The following is a 21,058-nucleotide window of genomic DNA, read 5'->3' as shown; positions in this document are numbered from 1 at the left end:
TAACTACGTTTCAAAGGCAGCCTTTTTTTTTTTTTGGAGGAAAAGCCTTTATCCGCACCGGGCCCGGGGTCGTTGTTCCTTGTCCCCCCCCATCCCCCTTTTTCGTTACCATATCTGGGGTTGCAAAAAAAACCCGCACGGCCGCTGTGATGGCAGCAAAGGAAAATATAAAACTCGACCTCATCCGGATTTTTGCAGTTCGGTTTGTAGTCTTTGCGCAGGAGATAATAAGTAGAAGGCAAACGGGACAATCGAAAAATAAAAATAAAAATAAAAATAAAAATCCACATTTGTCTTACTGGCAAGAAAATTGGGATGGATCCCTGCCGTCAAGCTGATTTAAAGGAGATCCGGTTTTCATCACTTCTGCCTGTAGGAGATGGTGATTTTTGCACGGTTTCGTCATCCATTTCCCCAAATTTATGAAAAATAAGCATAGGTCACTAAAAGGCCTCCCTTATTCTACCATGCTACAGTTCATTTCAAAGTAAATATAGGAGTCCTGCCATACTCTGAAGTGTTACTACACATTACTGTACTGTATTGTTCAATTCTGCTTCCTGAGAAGGCTGTTAAAAGTTGCATTGAAAGAGTTTGCTTAAGGTCTGTTTTCATACAGTATTACAGAATATTCTTCCAAGCAGTGTGTTGTGCAGTTCACTCAGAATATGATAAATGACTAAGGTGGCTGAGGTGTGTCTGAATTACAGTGCCTGAAAGTAACAAATCTTGAAAATAAACATTCTGTAGAATCTGCTACGGATTGTTTTATAGATGTGGATTATGAGATCCATAAATGGACATAATTGATCCTAAGAGAAGACCCTCTGCCCATCCTCACTGACTTGAATCGGACTTCCTCTCAAATAATATGCATGGAATCTGTCATTGTAGCTAATATTTGAGGTTGGCATGGCGTCAGCTTTGAATCAAGGTACTATATACTGTAATAATTTTTTTAAAGAAATTCTTTTTTAAAAAGCCAGATTTATTATCTTTATTTAATGTGGTATAACCATGGTAACTAAACATCCTTCTTCAATAATTTTCACTGCATTAAAATTATTAAACTATCAAATGTTATAATGATTTGAGAAGCAAACACAGTTGTTGGGAAAAGAGTCATTCTTTCTCCCAAAATTAGATTATCTCCACTCCTTTTGAAATTCCAGAAGTCTTCAAGACTAGGTTATGTCATTAAGCCTGGGTCTTCCTGGGATCAGAAGACATGCTTAGATGATTCTACTGCTGAGCTGGCTACCCTCCTCTCTTTTTTTCCTAAGCTGAGTATATTTTGTTTTTATAATATTTACCTTTTAATATTGATTCTTATATTTTTATATTGATCATTTTACAGGCGTTGTTTTATCGTATTTTTGTACGTGTCCCAGAACCACTTTTTGTGAGATGGGCAGCCATACAAATTTGCTTAATAATAAACAAACAAACAAATAATCAATCAATCAATCAATCAATCAATCAATCAATCAATCGGATATAAAAAGGGCAGAACTTTCACTTGCTCACACCCATCATTTTGACACTGTGGATCACTCTGCAAGTGCCAGTGCCCCCAAAGCACACACAGAAAAAGCTGAACATGCCTATTTTGATAAACACCGCCCAGAGTCACATTTGGTGAAATTGGTGGCACATCAATATGATAACCAAAATACATGCAGTATATACATATTAGGACAAAGCAAAGGGCAGCTGCTAAATGCTCAGGAATAGTAATCCCTGATAAATGCTCAGGAACACAATATGCCTTCCCTTCGAGTTTACTACACTCAATATCCTACTTTACTATAAGATACTTTCATAATGACAAAAAAAGGAAGTTCAGCTTTAATAAACGGACCATTAATAACTTTTTGCAAGAATCATCTTTATTTAAAGGAATGCCTATGAGGCCTATATTGGGCGGTGTGGTGGCTCAGTGATTAAGATGCTGAGCTTGTTGGCTGGAAAGCCGGGTTCGAGACTCGAGCTCCATGTGAAAGAGCGAGCTCCTGTTCCTGCCCTAGTTCCTGCCAAACTAGCAGCTTGAAAGCATACAAATGCAAATACAGTAGATAAATAGGTACCACTTCGGTGGGAAGGTAAGAGTGCTCTGTGATATGCTGACCACATGACTGTGGAAATGTCTTCGGACAGTGCTGGCTCAATGACCTCAAAATGGAGATGAGCACCACCCCCTACGGTTGGCAATGACCAGCGGAGTAAAATCTGTAGGAACTCATTTATTTTTTTATGTTTTACCTTACCTGTGGGATTTATATTGGTTGCATAGGCATCCTTTGAAAATAAACATTACAATATGCTATAATAAGCAAGTGGTAATGGTAGGAAGGATGATAGGATAATAGCAGTGGGAATATACTGTATATAGAGACAATAGTAATATTTACATACAGTACTTAGTTCTGTACTAAGAATGCTAATGTATCGTTTTTACAAATTTAGTCATGCATATTAAGCAGATTATGAAATAAATACATTGCATTTTTACAAATTTACCACAGCACAGGAAACCTTTACCTCATAGTGAAAGTATAACCAAAAGTGTTAAACCTGAATGTATTTTCTTGGTGGTTTTAACAGTAAAACAGATACTTATTCTAATGGCAGAATAAAACCTCTGATGATATATTGTATAAAACATCCAAGGTCTCCTCTAGTGCAACAAAGGCATTTAGTAAGGTTAAATTTAAACCTGTGGTTTGATGTTTTGTGCTTTGAAAATTTTCAGTGGCAAAGTGTATAAGCTTTGGTAAGAGGACTACATATACACCATATGCTATTCTAAATACCTTAAATGCTCTGAGGTCATGCATGCATGTTAATATCAGTTAATATCTTACATTAATTAATTAAATAATGAGTTAATCTTATACATTGCAAGTGACCCTAAACATACCACAAACTTTTCCTCATTTGTCTCTTAGCTGTGACACAAAATCGCTTAGTAACCTCTCCATCAGACTTCATCTGATTGTCTGCCAATACCTGAATCAGTTTTCAATCATGCTTGGTAGTACTGATGCTACAGTTCTGTATTTAGCAGATCTCAGGTAGGTACAATTTAGTTCATAACTTTTTAGGTACCGGCTAGAAGCAAAACCTTTTAAGAATTCAGTGTGTACTGCACCAATTACCGTTTCCCCCCAAATAAGACATCCCCTGATAATAAGCCCAATCGGGCTTTTGAGTGCATGGCAATAAGGCCAAGCAGTTATTTCAGGGTTTTAAAAAAATATAAGACAGGGTCTTATTTTCAGGGAAACACAGTACCTACTTATCTACACCTACTTACCTAATTTCCTTCTCTTCCCCCACCCCCTTCCCCAAGATTAGTTTCTAGGTCTCTTGCTGCTCTTTTCTTGTGCTGGAATATGGTGGGGACCTTCATCTTACCTGCATAATGGTCTTGGTTGATTTGAGATACTTTGCGTTTTATCTTGCCAACTTCACCCTTTATAGATTCCCCCACTTGTTCAACACAGGTTTTGCCATCTATGCAGTCTGATTCATGTTACCAAACTTTCTGTAGTTAGCATAGTCATACAGCCTCATGGAGGATAAGTTCAGGCTGGCATATATTGGTTTCTACAGCCCATTGGGGCGTGTCCACTTTTTTCTTCCTACTGGGCAGTGCAGAAGAGTGCTAACTTGTGCCCCAAAGGAGACATCAGTTAGTATCACCTGCTATTCTGGCTGTCTTACAAAACTCTTGTCCTCCCCACCTCATCTACAGTAAGAAAAGAGGTTGGTGAGAATTTGCCCAATAGCTAGTAGGTCAATGGGAGAGGAAGGAAACGAAAGGAAAGGAATCCGCCAAACCTTGTTTTTAACATGTCCAGTGCATCATAAATAAGGACAGCACATTTACTAGCTTTGTGTCTTGGCAGGACAGGAAGCAGCACAAGAATTGGTAAATAGTATATAAGTCAAACTAAAGGAAGAAGCCTAATCATGTTCTGTATATTGATATTACCATTTCCACCTTTTATTTATGCAAGTTTGGAGAAAAGCTCAGAATAACTTTTGAATAAAACAGATTAGATGCATGTCCAAGCAAGTCTTAAGAAGATACCACAGAAAGAATTAGAGTATCTGGATGTTCTTCCCGTCTGATCTACTTGGGAAGGCTGACTGAATATCTCAAACCTATATTTGTTCCTCAGATGCTGAACCAATGAAATGCCACACATTTTTTTTAATGGTGGAACAGTGAAAGACTGGGAATTATTTTAATACAAGTTCCTTGGCAGAATGGTGAATGCCCGAATCTTCTTTAAAAGTTCTGAGTTGTGAAACATTGGACCTTCCTTCCCTCCTGTTTTTTGTCAGAGGTTCTGCCAATTACACTTTGTAGCCCACGTCAAGGAAGAATGATAAAACTATGGTGTTTTTCTTCCTTCTTTGTTATTTGTCTGCCATTGGATATGCCAGACAAGAAGGTGTTAGCTATGAGCAGGACATAATGGAATGGAACTCATAGAAAGGATCTATCTGTGGGAAACTGCTCATGGACATAAAAGCAATTGCTGTTTGTGTTCCTGGCATGGGTAAAAGAAAGAAGCAAGGGAAGCCACCAATCAGGTCATGGTAAGGGCAGTCAGATAGAACACCAAGTCATCATTCTGGCCAGAGCCAGAATGGGGTAAAATCCAGAAAGAAATTTAAACTGGATTATTTTATAGATGGTTTCTATGTGGGATCAAACTTGAGATCTGTGAGAATGCCTTGGGAGACAAGAGGAGGAGGAAGAGGAGCTGCAGGTTAAGCATTGGTCAGATAAGAAGTAGCTTAGCCCCAAGAAGCAATGGGGGTGTGGCAAATGTCCCAGAAGGGACTGTCCTTAGATTTTTGATAAAGGTGAGGCGAGGAGAGATTTACTTTTGGACTTGTTAGATTGCTGTAATCTTACTGAGTAGCACGGTAGGCTAGAGGTGAAGGTCCCACTTGGAAGGTTAAGAGTTGAAAGTCCAATCCTAGGCAGCAGCAGATGTTTCTCTATCAGGGCCCAAAGAGAAAATATCTGCTGTGAACTCTACATAGGCGTTCAGCTCCATTCATTTGCCCCAACTCCATCCCAAATAAATGGATTAAAGGGGCATAAAAAGATAAAAAAAATCTTACAACAAAGTTATTGTTAGACTCATGGTAGGTACTTCTTGTCTGAACTACCTTGAAGGGCTTATATAATTCTTGCAAGTCTGAAAGTACATCTCTTTGCACCCCTATGTTTACGGTCCCATTCTACTCCACTTCATCCCACCCTACCGCATGCTTTCTATCACATTGCTAATCTCTATCTTGCCTCTGTTGCCAGTCATTGCAGTCCGTTGTTTTCACACCATGGTGACAAAGCCTAACAGTGTGAAGAAATAGGTAAATAAAATTTGTCACCAATGTTTACAATCCAATCCAATCCAATCCAATCTAGTGGATAAGAGATCTAACCATTCAAGACAGTATGGAAGTGCCAACTTTTCACCATTTGAAGGACTTTTCCACAGCATTTTTATTGTCTTGGAAGCTCTTATTTCCTATCTTACTCCACTTCAGAGTTCCACAGTGCTCTGATAGTTATTTGAGACTGAGGCACTGCTAAATGACTATGGCGTAGTGTTGCTACTGCCGTTGTAAGTGGATGAAGAAAGGAAAAAATGTGAATTTCTCATCTCTTTAGAGAAATTCAGTGAAATAGTCACACAAACTTTTGTGTCCAAAAACAGCAAAAAAAAAAGTTAAGAGAACCTAATTCCATAAGAAAAGAGCAGGTATTAGGTTTCCATGTGCATCAGCAGACTGCACACACATTACAGAATGGAAGCTTTCCTTTCAGAAATTGCAGATCAGATTTTGAGATGATGTTGCTTCTTAGAAGTGATAGAGCAGGAGAAGACAGTTGGAGACCCTTGGAATTCATGTAATCTACTTTCATGTGGCCTTCAAAAGACCTTTGTAAGCAAGTGATTCTTGCTATCCAGTGGGTAGCGTAAGGAGGAAGGGAAGGCATACTTAGGCAGGCAGGCAAGTGAAAGATTTTACATAGATGCTACTCAGTCATTGCTTGCTTTAGTCCCATCCCATGTTGTTACATGATATGGCCACTATAACACCAATGAAGAGAGGTATCAGTAGAGAATAGATATCTTAACAGGGATCAGTCAAATCAGCCCTGAGTAGCTGTGTGATATTCTCACAGTGCCAACAGCTTTTTCCTGGTACAGGTGTGGCCTTGTTTGAACAAAAGGGCATTTGCTTATACAGGCCTAGGTTGTTAGCTTGATTTATTTATATCTTATATTTGCTCATTGCCTAAGGATATTCCCCAGAACAGTTTAGTCAGAATAAAGCTGACATCGTAAATAACTGTCTGTGTTAAATTATAACATTTAAAAACTGTATTCAAATCATAAGTATATCTCAATTAATTTCTTAATACCCAGAAACCATTTGAAAGAAGGCAAAGTAAATGTTTAAGATTTACTGCCGTATAAACATGTTATTTATAATAAACATTTTATTAAATAATAAAATGTGGACATAGATAGCAGAAGGAAGGAAGAAAAAGAAGGAAGGAGGGAGAAAGTAGACTCCTATTTAGAGTTCCAGACATGCACGTTTCAGGATATTCATTGCAAACTTTTCTCATCTGTTTTTCCATTTCTTTGTCTTCAAATAGAGGTTTAGCATTTTAGGGTGAACATACATAGTTATACAAATGTTCTTTTGGTTCTTCTCTTGTAGAGGATTTTATTCTAAAGAGAGTTTTTCTTTGGGCAAATGTTGGAGTTGTCTTAAGTTTGCTGATACCTCCCATTTGTGTTTTTATCATGGCTATTCCCTTGAGTATATACCAGTTGGTGGTTTTGGTACCAAACCCACCAATGAAGCAGGCAGCGACAAAGCAGAAAACAAGCAGAAAACAAGACTGGACCAGCCTGGGATGAATCATGATGTGAAGGAAATTAAGAAATGCTTTCCATTTCACACAGGAAAGGGAGACAAGGAAGAGGAAGTGACTGACAATTATTAGGAATAGACTAATTGAAGGAGAGGACACTGTAGCCTGCTGTTGAATCAATGCACACATTGTGGGGGGGAGGGGGCGAAGGGGGAGAGAAATTATTTAAGTATGTACTACTTTAGCAAATCCTCCATGTTATCCTGGGATCTGAATTTCACACTTGCAAAATTCTGCTAGCATGCCAGAACAGTGCCTTATATATAAAACTGTTCTCATACATGTTTATTTCATTCCTGCTAATGATTCCTACAATTGTACGATGGCAATAAAGTAGAAATAGGAAACCGCCACTACAGTTGAAACAACTTGTTTGATTCTCCTGAGGATATGATTTGGCATGGAGTTGCAATAGATTCCACAGACCAAGAATGCAAGGGTTTTGTCACAGAATGAAGCAAGAATGACATTATAAAGATGAGCAAATGAGCAAATTCCTAAGAGAATTGAAGTTTTGTGCTTCTGGTGGACACTAGGCAGAAGAATGTTGGAATAGGGTTTATTTAACAATCCCAGTTGCTTTATACAAAATTGTACTTCTTTTGTAAACCCACTTGCAGTCAGCTGCTTTATACAAAATTGTACTTCCTTTGTAAGCCCACTTGGAGTCAGTGTAATACAGGAACTAACCCAGTACTATCAGCATAGTGTATCAGCAGGAAATATTACATAATGAGGGAAATCAGAAGTGTTTTCTTAATGCTAATAATGATAATTTCAAAATCCCCCAGATCTATAGAATTGATTATACTTTGCAGAATGACCAGCTGGAAATTACACAAGAAAAAGAGAAGCACTTGTGCTTTTTAACAGTAGTAATGAAACAAACTATGTAAATGTGTAACTCAAAAGACATATCTGAATGGATTTTTTCTTCTTTCTTCTTTTCTTCTTTTTGTACTGGTAATTTTTTCATGATTTGTGGCACCATGATACATTAACATAACTTAATCCGTGATACAATACAATAACTTATAGATTATTGTATTGTTTTATTCAAACTTCAGAATTTATCAATGCAATTTATGCTAGGCATAGGTAACCAGGAATAATCAAAATGTTTTGGGTTATTGTATCTGCATTACAGAATTTTATTCCAAAGGACATTTAGCTAAAGGACATTTTGCTAGCCAAATAAGTTGTGGTTTATTTATTTTCACTGATGAACTATATTATTTTGGAATGTGCATACTTTAAAAAAAAAGATAATAGGATTTGGACAAGAAGTTTGTGACATGGTAGAAATTAATTAATTTATAGCAGAATCTTATGCAACCTTCATTTCCATGAAATTTATTTATTTGATTTCTATAGCTGCTAATCTCAACAAATGACTTTGAAGATATTTCTGAAAGTAGCAAAGTAGGTAACTTGGTCAGCTTTAGAATGCAGTAAGTTTTGGCAATATGATATCCAAAGCAAGCAATCCGAAAATCAACATTCTGTTCAAATTAAGTAATTGGACTTCAATTCCCATGAAAACTTCCACCATGTACGGGGAAGGTGGAAGGAGATCAGCTGGGGGGAGATCAGCAAACTGGGACTAAAACAGGGTATTTCAGTTTGTGTTCAGTGGAATCATAAACTGTTGTGAGGACTCGGTGGGTTCCCTAAGGGCAAAACTTCCATCTCACCAGTGGTGGGTTTCAATTTTTTTTACCACCGGTTCTGTGGCCGTGGCTTGGTGGGTGTGGCATGGCTTGGTGGGCGTGGCTTGGTGGGTGTGGCAGGGGAAGAATACTGTAAAATCTCTATTCCCACCCCACTCCAGGGGAAGGTTACTGCAAAATCCCCATTTCCTCCCGATTAGCTGGGACTCGGGAGGCAGAGAATAGATGGGGGTGGGGCCAGTCAGAGGTGGTATTTACTGGTTTTCCGAACTATTCAAAATTTCCGCTACCAGTTCTCCAGAACTGCTGAAACCCACCTCTGCATCTCACCCATTAAAAAAAAACCCTTCACTTGAATGGAGCCAGTTTTTTTTCAGATTAGAGCTTTGTCTCTTGGTCAAGGCTCTTGGGGATTTTTAAAAAGTTAACAGGTTCTGAAAAGTTTGAAAACATCTATTTTAACATATTTGGTAAGAACCGGGTTGCCTTCCCTGAAGAGAATAGGGTCTTCATCAGTTCAATAAAGAGAGTTGTCATACCTTGAATTATCCAGTTGATTGAAATTACTGATAAAAGAATCTGAAAAGGTATTTTTTTAAAAAATGTTCAATGTAAACTGTTTACTTAAATAATTTAATGAAAACCATTCCTTTCTATGGAGATATTGCAGAGGGTCAGTAAATAAAATAGAGTTTTCATTCGATGACATAAAAATAGTTGTCATTGTTTAATGAACATTCAAAGTTACAATGGCACTGAAAAAAGTGACTTATGGCCAGTTCTCACACTTATGACCATTGTGGTATTCCCACAGTCATGTGATCTAACTTCAGGTACTTGGCAACTGGCAGACAATTTCCACGATTGCAGCATCAATGGGGCAATCTGAATTCACTTAATAACTGTGTGATTCATTTAACTGAAATGTATCACTTAACAACCATAGCAAGAGTTGTAAAATCAGATGTGACTTACTTAACAACTGCCTTCCTTAGCAATGGAAATGTTGGGCTCAATTGTGGTCGTAACTCAAGGACTACCTGTAATTAAAACATTTGGATCTATATTCTGTCCACATGTTGTATCACAGGGGTGTCAAACTGGATTTCTTCGAGGGCTGGATCAGCATTGTAGTTCTCTGTGGGCCAGCGGGAGGGTGGGAGGGGACGGGGGGAAATGGAACGGATGCCTCCTGAGCACCCTGCCCAGCAAAATGAGGTGCGGTACACCCAGTTTTGGCCAGCAGAGTGCTGCAGGAGGTCGTCCAGGCCACGGGGGCCGTGTGTGGCCTCCCTGCGCCCCGTTTTGGCTGCCAGAGGCATTGTAGGCCAGTCCTTTGCTATTTCCAGGCTGGTCCCACGGGCCAGTTTTAAGTACCCCGTGGGCCACATCCAGCCTGTGGGCTTTGAGTTTGACACTCCTGCTGTAGGGTAACTACAAGCTTTCAAGCACTGAGTTGACTGCAACAACTTTTCTGGCTCTGCCTGGTCTGGCTGTGAAGGTCTGAACAGGAAGAATAATTGAGCATAAACCCAGATAAGACAGAATTGCTGTTTGTCCAGAGATCATCTAATTATATGTGTGTGCTTTGATAGTTACCTATAATTGGATATCGTCACCATATTGGTGACACTTCTCCCTAAACTGATGAATGACCTTACCCAGCAGTTTCATTTAGATTGTTTACAGGAGAAGAAATAGTGCTTCCAGAAATATATTGTAAGCGTGATAATGATTCAAGAGATTATTGTGCAACCAACCAACCAACCAACCAACCAACCAACCAACCAACCAACCACAAAGTTCCCCATTATGAGTGAAATTATTATATTCCTAGTCCAGAAAATGATATGATCATAGCAAACAAATTACAGTAACTTCCTATATCTTAGATCACTCAATAACTGCTCAAAACAAAAATGAGACTCAGTGGGTGTTCATCTGTGTGGGCTGGAGTGAGATTATTTGGGACAGATCCATGCTTGTTATGAAGGCTATGAAATCCTGAGCTTTGTCAAACTCTACTCCAAAGCATGGAAATTGATTTCACCCAGTGCAGATAACTGTGGGAATTCCGATGTCAGTCCCATGATGAGTCTGTTCTTCCAGAGTGGTTGGTACATGAATAGAACCTCCAATCTATTTGTTCAGCAATAAAACATACAGGGATTGACATCCTAGCTCCAGAGTAGAACTCCAGATGACAGAAGTGATCTCGGAAATCTTTCTTAGAAGTGTATCATCACCTTCACCTTCACCTTCACATTAAAGTTGTAGTCTGTGAAACCTTAAGAACTTTCAGTCTTCTAAGATAGATGGACTGGGAAACTGACTTCAAATAGACTAGTATCATATTCCTTTAGCTTTCTTCACAACAGCACCAGACCTTTTTAATAAACTATCAATGGACCTCAGACTACCTCCGCACTTTGGATTTTGAACAAATAGCTGGAAACCCATCTCTTTATCCTGGGCTTTCCCTGAAACTTGAGTAGGGTTAGGGCTGAGTAGGGCCCTTTCAGATTTGATTTTAAATATTTTTTACAGGTATTATATTTTAAACAACAATTTAATATTTTAATTTTTTTTGTTTGAAACTTCAATGTTCTTTTCATGATGATAAGCCTATCCTGAGTGCTATGAAATAGCAAGGTGAGGTATATGTCTAATTAAATAAACGAAAACTAGGAATAGGAACTAAAAAAACAGGAAGTGCAGTTTATTTTATTTCACCGGTAAGAGAGAAACTTTCTCAAACTGTTGTGTTACTGGAATTTCCCTATAGAAAGTTAGATAATTATTAGCTTAATCCATCTGCTTTGCAATATTTCTCTGTTGATGGGACCTGGACAGGCTGGTTTACTGTGAAGGAATAATGATTAACATGAACAAAATGGTGTGTGACTTTTTGGGCGATAGTGTGCAGATTCTAAAACTAAAGCTCTCAAAGAGCAAAATAATAAGTGTTTGCTGTATGAAATGACCGGCAGGAAAATAATCTTTACCATAGTCATGTGATAGATACTAATTTACTATAAATATTATAATTCTTTTTTTTTATTACAATCAAGAGATAATTCATTGTTTTAATAGTCAGTACTTGCTATCCTGAAAAAGACAAATGTAACCATTACCTAAGAGAACCTTTCTTGAAAAAAGATTTTAGACTCAGCTGAGCAATTGCTCACCTGTCCAAGAAGTGTGCAAAGCACACTCTGCATAATGGAAAGATGGTCTGAAAATTTTCTTTGATGTCTGCTTTGCAAGGAAAGGTTTATCATCCTGAAACATTTGAAATGAGAATCTTGAAGCACAGATTCTTAAAGCCTTAGGTGTTTGAAGAATATTATCCCTGTATTTTCTCATTTTGCTAGCAGTAACATGAAAATTGAGAGTGAAATAGTTTTTGACTGGAAGATCAACTGCATTGCTCAATAAAAAAAGTTATTGGGAAAAAATTTACAGGAGTCCTGAAATATACAAGTGCACATGCCTGTACTGACCTCAAGATGATCACTCTGCTTTATCTGCTCTTCTCCCATGAACCCTCTCCCATTTTTTTTCTTTTGTAGGATGAGAATATTAGCAATACTTTATCAAATATTTTCTTACTGCTTATTTTCATCCATGTCAAGTTAAACATTATATCTATTCCGAGTTCTGAAAATTAAATTAAGTCAACTATGCTAGAACAAAGCTTGCCAGCTGATTTATTTTAAGTGTAATAGACTTGTAATTTGTAATTAGTAATTTCAAAAGAAATTTCTCCTTTTTTCTTTCTTTCTTTGTTTCTATATCACCACTACAGCACAAATAATGTTTTTTGAGTTTATGTGATTTTTTTTAACTACAAAAAAATTGTATCATTTAAATGCTGTCTCATTAATTGTATTGGTATATAAAACATATTTGTGTATAAACACTTTTGTTGCATTGATTAATTATTAAACTATACTGACAATTAAATAACTACCCACCCTACATTTCTGTCTCATGTTTTTATACAGCTAGCATATAAATCTTGATTTGGTATTCTATATACTAAACAAGTCATATACTTGACTTTTACTGATCTGATAATAGATTTCTAATTTCAAAGGTTAAATTATTTTATTAGATCAATACGTATATTTTTCTTACTTAATGAAACATACAATAAAGTTAGCGTTAACAGCTCTTTCTGCAGTATGAAATAAGAGAGAAAACTGAAGATGCTGTTATACCATTAAAACGTTAATACTTAAATCCAAATTAAATGATTTCAGAAAGACTACTCATAGCAATTAGTGTCTATATATATAACGAGTTTGACATAATAGTATTCTGAGGGTTGGATCAGGAACATTTATACATCTTAAGTGATAATGTGAATTGTCAAAGGGTTGGATTATATGTAAACGTATTCAAATATTATATATACTTTTTCTATTTTTCTTTTACAATATGCATGTCCAGGTACCAAAAAGAAAAAAAAAAAGGCTGTATTTGTCATTTGTGCGACAATTAAAAGATTCTTATACCCCATGTAGGTATAAGAATCTTTTAATTGGTGTAAGAAATTGGGGTGTAAGAAATAAAAGATTCTATGTTCCATGCTGATCATTCAAAACTTTCTTTTAGACAAACTTTTAATGGATACGATTTCATCTCAGAATACCAGTCATGGCAGGATTCTGACAACCATTTTTTTTTAAATTCTTGAATTTTACAAAATAATTCAAATATGATCACATTTATGATGAGGTGACATTATAATGGCAATACTTATATGAAATTGCAGAATTTAGAAAAGGAAACAGTCAAAGCAACAAAAGACCTTTCTTCATACAACATATACTTAAAATACTAAGATTACACACACAAAAAGATGTTTTACAAACACAGTATAGAAAAGCAAAGGTATTATGTACTTTATGTATGTATTAAACTCATCAGTGTTTAACTAATTGTGGATTTGTTGTTTTACTAAAAGTTGGAGTGATCATAGAGCTGAAATTTTACCTGGGAGCTAATTTATTTGTTTGTTTGTTTAATATTTCATATTTCTTAACCATCCATCTCCCTCGGAGAGGAGCTCTGGGCAGTGAGGGGCTCTGGGTGGTGTAGCTCAAATTTGCAGTAAATTCTACTCGGAACTGAGTAAATAAATTCCATTTATCTGAACGAGATTCAGTTCTGAGTAGAATTTACTGCAAATTTCAGCTACTTTTCCTATTTCTCTCTCCTTAGGGTTACTCAAACAGGCTCTTACATTTTCTGAAAATCAGATACTTTTTAACTCCTTGTCTTTTGCCTGAAAGATTCCAATACATGGGATGAAATGGATTATAATAATCATACATTCGCTCACAGAGAAACACCTAAGCACAAAACACAACTCAGCCCTAATGGGTGCAAAAAGGGTTTGGTGCAGGGGTGGGTTCTACTTACCTTTACTATCGGTTTGCAATGGGAATGCGCACGTGCTGGCTTTGCTTTGGATCTCCTTTAATTTCAACCTACAGGTAATCCTTGCCTTACAACAACTCATTTACTGACTGTTCGAAGTTACAATGGCACTGAAAAAAGTGACTTTTCACACTTATGACCATTGCAGCATCCTCATGGCCATATGGTCAACATTCAGACGCTTGACAACTGACTCATACTTATGACAGTATGTTGTAGTTGCAATATCCTATGGTCTTGTGATCACATTTGGTGACCTTCTGACAAGCAAAATCAGTGGAAAAGCCAGATTCACTTATTACCCATGTTACTAAATTAACAACTGCAGTAATTCACTTGATAACCAAGGCAGGTCTAAAACGGGGCAAAATTCTCACCTAGCAACAGAAATTTTGAGCTCAATTGTGGTCATAATTCAAAAACTACCCGTATCGGGTCTTGTCCTGACCTTTGATTTCAACAGAGAACAAGTCCATTGCATGTGACAGCCTATCTTTTAGAGGATGCTAATTTTGGGATATACAGTAGATATAAAAGAGTTACAATCTTTTGTAGATTGTATAGAATACAGATGCATAGAATACAGAGTCTTTGTATTTACTTGCTTTTCTTGCTGCACGACTGGGTTGATACTTAGAACAGAATACACAGACAATGAAACCTGTGCTGTTGAACTGCTACAACAGATGATATTAAGCCAGCATGTTAGGATGCTGTTTTGATACCAAAGGCAGACAGCCTGGCACAAATATTTAGGTAATTATTGTCAGGGCAACAGTTGTTTAATTAGAGACAAAACTTCACCTGCAAAATAAACATCCTGCCTTCTGGTGGCCAAGTCCAGAAAGCCTGTCTCACATTTCATCCATTTTGATTATACAAGAGGCTAACCCACACTCTCATTTCAAAGCCTGAGATGGTAGGATGATGCTATCATGAAAGATAGCAACGCACTCAATTTTCATGCTGAGCAGTGAGTGATCCCATGGTAGTTGGTGACATTTTAAGTTACGGACGGGGAGGAGGGGAAGTGAAAGCAAGCCTCATTCATTGTCAGTCTTCTCTTCCTGGCTCTCTCTGTGTCCAAGCTCCTTTCAGCCTTATTCATGAGCTGAGCGGTGGAGAAAAGAAAACTTATTTGCATTATATCTTTGCATTTAAAAGCTATAAATTAAAGAAAACTATAAATGTTTCTTCCTGGTAAATGTTATTGCTCATAAAAATCTGCATTTGCATCTGTGCTCCTTATTGAATTTTTCTCCTAGCTCAATAAATGCAAGAACTATAACATAAACTTCTGTATTCTAATACAGCAAAGGAGAGTGACCAGTCCTTTGTTCTTTGCTTCCCTGATGTATTGTTATCCCCTGGCATGAGATCAAGCAATTCATAAATTAGCAGGGAATACTTTTGAACATTTGTTGAATCTAGGGATATTCTGAGAAACTGAGTAGGTATTAGATGGGCTCAGCTTCTTCCAATAAAGTCTGGATGTGCAGTTGTTTTCACCTTGAAAAGGTTGTCATGTAGGATTGATCACAATAATCTAATAATGACAGAGAAGGTCAATGCTAATACAATTCTGGAGTCCATTCTCCTGTTGCTGAGTAGTATTCACATGAACATTTCTTTTGCCTGTACTGTTCACCATTCAATCCTATACAAATGAAGACAGGAAACTGTTGTGGCCCATCAGCGGCCTGTGCAGCTAGTAGCTGATTCCGACAGCGAGGAGGCTGGTGTGGTGCTGCGCCAGCAGCCTGTGCAGCTAGCACTGGAGTTGGACAATGAGGAGGCTGCAGAAGATGTGGTGCCAGAGGCGGGGATTCAGCCAGGGCCTTCAGAATCTCCAGAAGCTCCCATAAGTGAAGAGGAAGAAGAGGAGGAGCCTCTTCTCGATGCACGGGCACACAGAGCTGCCAAAAGGCAGGAGTGGCTCCTCAGGAGGAGGGCTCCTCGAGAGTAAGGCTTGGGGCTAATTGGCCACTCCCTTAGCCTATTTAAGGAAGGACGACGACTGAGGCAATTTGCAGGGAACAACTTCGTTCACTCTCCTTCGTGTCTTGATCTTAGTTCTCTGCAAATTGCTTCTGGGCTTTCTGCCAACCATAGTAAGATTATGATTATTTATTCTTTGGATTCTTGTAGGCTGTTAAGAAAGTTAGTTAACAGCCTTTGTTTGAAAAAGACTGATTTAATTTAGTAAACTAAGGTTTGTACAGACTTTGTGTGTGCTGCGTTCTTTGGGGTCCGTAGCTGGGGCAGAACAGGAAACAATTGACCTGGAATTAGAAAATGGAGGATGAAACCACCCCACCAGAGATGATGCACAGCCTGGAATCCTCTTCATCATCGTTCTCTCCAAAGTTAATTTTTTCCTGCCTTCACTTTTTGAAACAGCTGCTCAGCGCAAATCAATTCTTTTCAAGATAAGACAGCTTGCTCCTCATACATCTTTCTGTAACTTTTAGGCTTCATTAAATACCTGAAATGGAGGATGAAACATAACTAGCAGTGGGTAGAGATCATAAATCTGATCCTGAAACAAAGTTTTGGAAATGACAAACTTACTCTGGGTCATACTTACTTTGTTTCCAAGGCAAGATATTTCATAAATATTGCTGCAGTGCTTTTTAAATTATCCTCTTCTAAAAATTTTTTAAATTTATTTATTTATTTTTATTTTGTCGAGTACATATTAGATAATATATATAAGTATAAGCATGAATTGAATGCATAAAATAAATACAATTAAAGGGAACATTTGGACAGGGACGGTAGGCATGCTGGTGCTTTTATGCACACCCCTTACAGACCTCTTAGGAATAGGGTGAGGTCAACAGTAGACAGTAGACAGTTGTGTCTACTGTGTGTGTGTGTGTACACATAGGCACATAAATATACACAAACATATATAACAACACACCATAAAAATTCCAGTTTGGTTAGTAGTTAAGGGCACAAGATAGAAAACTACAAGATTGGAAACGTTAAACATGAAGCCAGTTGGATGGCCCTGTATCAGTTGCTTTTCTTTCAGCACTAAGAGGGTAATGGCGACCCACTTCCAAAATCTTGCCAAGAAAGCTGAATGAATATATATGATATATTTGTCTGGGGGTGGCTTGTTTGGTGGCATAATGTGATGCAGTACATTTCTGTTAGTTATTAGTGGCTATTTTTTTTACTAGTGTTGGTAAAATATCTATCCAATGTGAAATTTAAAAAACCACACCATTGACAGATTCAGTCTCTCGCTGTGCACACCAGAGTTGGATTTCAGCAGGTTCTGATCAGTTCTGGAGAACCGATAGTGGAAATTTTGAGTAGTTCAGAGAACCGGTAAATATCACCTCTGACTGGCCCCACCTCCATCTGTTCTCTGCCTCCCGAGTCCCAGCTGATAGGGAGGAAATGGGGATTTTGCAGTAACCTTTCTCTGGAGTGGGGAGGGAATGGGGATTTTGCAGTATCCTTCCCCTGGAGTGGGGAGGAAATGGAGATTTTATAGTATCCTTCCCCTGGAGTGGGGTGGGAATGGAGATTTTACAGTATCCTTCCTCTGCCATGCCCACCAAGCCACACCCACCAAACCATGCCATGCCCACCAAGCCACACCCACAGAACCGGTAGTAAAAAACTTTGAAACCCACCACTGGTGCACACATGCACCCCACAATGTTGTATTATAGTGCATGCTTTGTTGGAAAAAGTTCTAGATTTAGTTCTTGGCATCTCCAAGTAAGCCTGTGGGATGGTCTTGAAACTCACTGTCAAGTCAATGTAAAAACCCTTCTGAAATGCTTCCCATTTCCCTTTTCCTTATCTGGGCTGAGATACCTTTTGCACGACATTTGTCTAGCCTGCATTAACATGTGTGAATATGTGTTTGTGCATATGCATTCTTGCATATATGTCTGCCATGGTTGTATGTATTCCTTATCATGGTCAGTCTAGTCATATATCATAAACCAGCATTGCACCTGTCTTCTAGTATTGCACTGCAAAGGCAAAATGTGAAGGCAAGAAAACAGCACACCCTCCTATAGGAATCTTTATGTAGTAAAGCAGAGAGATGTAGAAAATATTCCAGAAAATAATACTGAGATCATTTTGAAGATTTTTGCCACCATTTTAGCTTCCAAGAATGCATTAGAAATTTGAGAATCAGTTTGGTGTAGTGGCACCAGCCTAGAAATTGGAAGTTCATGAATTTTGTCTTAGGATCAAAGCCAGCTGGGTAACCTTGAGCCAGTCATTTTTTCTCAGCCCTAGGAAGGAGGCAATGGCAAACTGTTTTTTGAAAAATCTTGCCAAGAAAACTGCAGGACTCATCCAAGCAGTTCTAGACTGACTCAAAGGGATCAAAATGAATGCATTTAGAAATCCACCAGTTAAATCTCCAGTAGGATAAATAAGAGTTGTGGCTGATTGGAAGTGAGAAAAATTATCTAGATAATTAGCATTTATGGTGTAGGGTAGGTTACTTCTGCATGAACAAAATAAAAATTCAAGAACTGATATATGGACAAGCTGTCTCAATGCCACTAATATGCTTGATTACTTGTGAGGAATGCAATTAGTGTATTTACAAAAGATTTATCTGTGGGTGTCAAACTCGTGGCCCACAGGCTGGATGCGTCACGCGCTGGCAACCCCCACCCCCATTTTAGCGAAGGGGAAAAAGCCACAATATGTCACATGATGACAATGTGATACCATGAGTTTGACATCCCTGATTTATATGATCTGAAAAGAAACCAGAGTATGTTGAATGTGTATTACACTGTGGCTGATCTTTAATGTAAGTTCATGAACATTAATTAAAATGGGGATGTGGAAGGAATAGTTGGCTCTGCTGAAGAAATGGAGGTTTCTTGGATCAATCTGGTTTAGATTATTTAAAATAGTGCCCTTCCATCCTCCTCCTTCTCTTATTTAACACTAACCATAATTTGTCATTCCAAATTAATGAGGTTGCCATCAAAATCATAAGCCAAAGTCAAACCATGCATTGGAGAAAAAAAACGATTAATAGACTCTAACATCATAGCCATCTGGGAATCAAGCAAAATAAGAAAGTATTGAAAAGTTGCTAAATGTTTATGGAGATTCTCAATCATCCAGGTCATAGTTGTCTGAAAGGTGCTTTTTAAAGAGGCAAATGAACTTTCTGGTTTTTCTTTGAAGACATTTTGCTTCTCACTCAAGAAGCTTCTTCAGCTGTGAAAAGTTGCATAAGAAAAAGGAAGCATAGGAGAAAGGAAGCACATGCACCCACAATTTATTTTTGATCCTTTGAATTATGATTTAGGGAGCAAGATGGAAGCCTGTGAAGGAACCTGACCAATGAAGGCAACATCAGGTATTTAACACCAAATGTTTTCAGTACAGGTAATCCTCAATTTATGACCACAATTTGAGTCCAAAATTTATGATGCTAAAGTGAGAAAAATGTTAACTGAGTTTTACCTCATTTTATGACCTTTCTTGCCACAGATAAGTGAATCACCGCAATTCTTAAATTAGTAACATGGCTGTTAAGTGAATCTGGTTTCCCCATTGACTTTTGCTTGTCAGAAGGTCGCAAAAGGGGACCCCATGTCTCCAGGACGCTGCAGCTGTCATAAACGTGAGTCAGTTTTCAAGCATTCAAATGTAAATCATGTGATCAGTCCTGTAACAGTCTAACTGTTAAAAATGGTCATAAGCATTGGTGGGATTCAGCCAGTTCGCACCACTCCGGGAGAACCGGTTATTAAATTTCTGAGCAGTTTGGCGAACTGGTTGTTGGAAGAAATCATTAGGGCAGAGAACCGGTTGTTAAATTACTTGAACCCCACCACTGGTCATAAGTCACTTTTTTTCAGTGCCGTTGTAACTCATAATGGTCACTAAACGAACTGTTGTAAGTGGAGGACTATCTGTATTCTTTTCCAAACAAAAAAAACGTTGGTCTTTTGGAAAAGTGGTACGTAACTGAAATTCAAAAATATTTTAGCCCTGCAACTCATACAAAATGATTGGGGAGAAATGGAGTACAAATAACCCAACTGCGAGCAAATGGTTTGTCTAGAAGGTCTGGTCTTAGCCACTCCCATCTTGAGTTCCAGAGTGACTTGAGCAGCCTTTGATTGAAATATGAAACAGCAGCAACAGAAACAGCATCTTGCCAGCTCCTGGCTGACCAAGGGGGAGAGGCCGGGGCCGCTAGATGTTTCTGAGAAGCGCCATTCCCACAGCAGGGAGCGTGAAACAGGCGAAGCCAGCAGTTTGCATCTCTTTTGTTCGGGGCATCCAGCCTCTGGCTTTGGGAACTGACTGACGGCAGTTTGCAAATGCCTGTGCTTGGCAGGGTGCCTGCCGTTGCCTTTGTCTGAGCCTGCCAGGGGGTCTAATAGGGAAGACGGAGCATGTCATCCCTGACGGCCAGGGCTTCCAAGGAGGGACACGATGGGCCCAACTTCCAAAGAATATTCAACAAGCAGCCTCCAAAGTTCAAGCTATTCTTTCTCCAGACACTGGGAGTAAATACAGGTAGTCCTCGACTTACGACTACAACTGAGCCCAAATTTTCTGTTGCTAAGTGAGACATTGGTTCAGTGAGTTTGGCCCCCTTTAACGACCTTGCTTGCCACGGTTGTTAAGAGAATCATTGCAGTTGTTAAGCTGGCAACATAGTTGTTAAGTGAAGCTGGCTTCCCCATTGACTTTGCTTGTCAGAAGCTCACACAAAAAGGTGTTCATGTGACTCCGGGGCACTGCAACGGTCATAAATATGAATCAGTTGTTGAGCATCTGAATTTGGATTACGAGACCATGGGGATGCTGCAACGGTCATATGGGTGAAAAACGGTCATAAGTCACTTTTTTCCAGTGCCCTTATAACTTTGAACGGTCACTAAACAAACTGTTGTAGGTCAAGGACTACCTATAAGGCTGTGGACTAGTATCTTGGTTC

Source organism: Pituophis catenifer, unplaced genomic scaffold (genome assembly GCF_029215685.1).
Source record: "Pituophis catenifer annectens isolate HBS135680 unplaced genomic scaffold, rPitCat1.0.hap2 SCAF_1, whole genome shotgun sequence".
Classification (NCBI taxonomy): domain Eukaryota; kingdom Metazoa; phylum Chordata; class Lepidosauria; order Squamata; family Colubridae; genus Pituophis; species Pituophis catenifer.
This window is presented reverse-complemented; position numbering follows the sequence as displayed.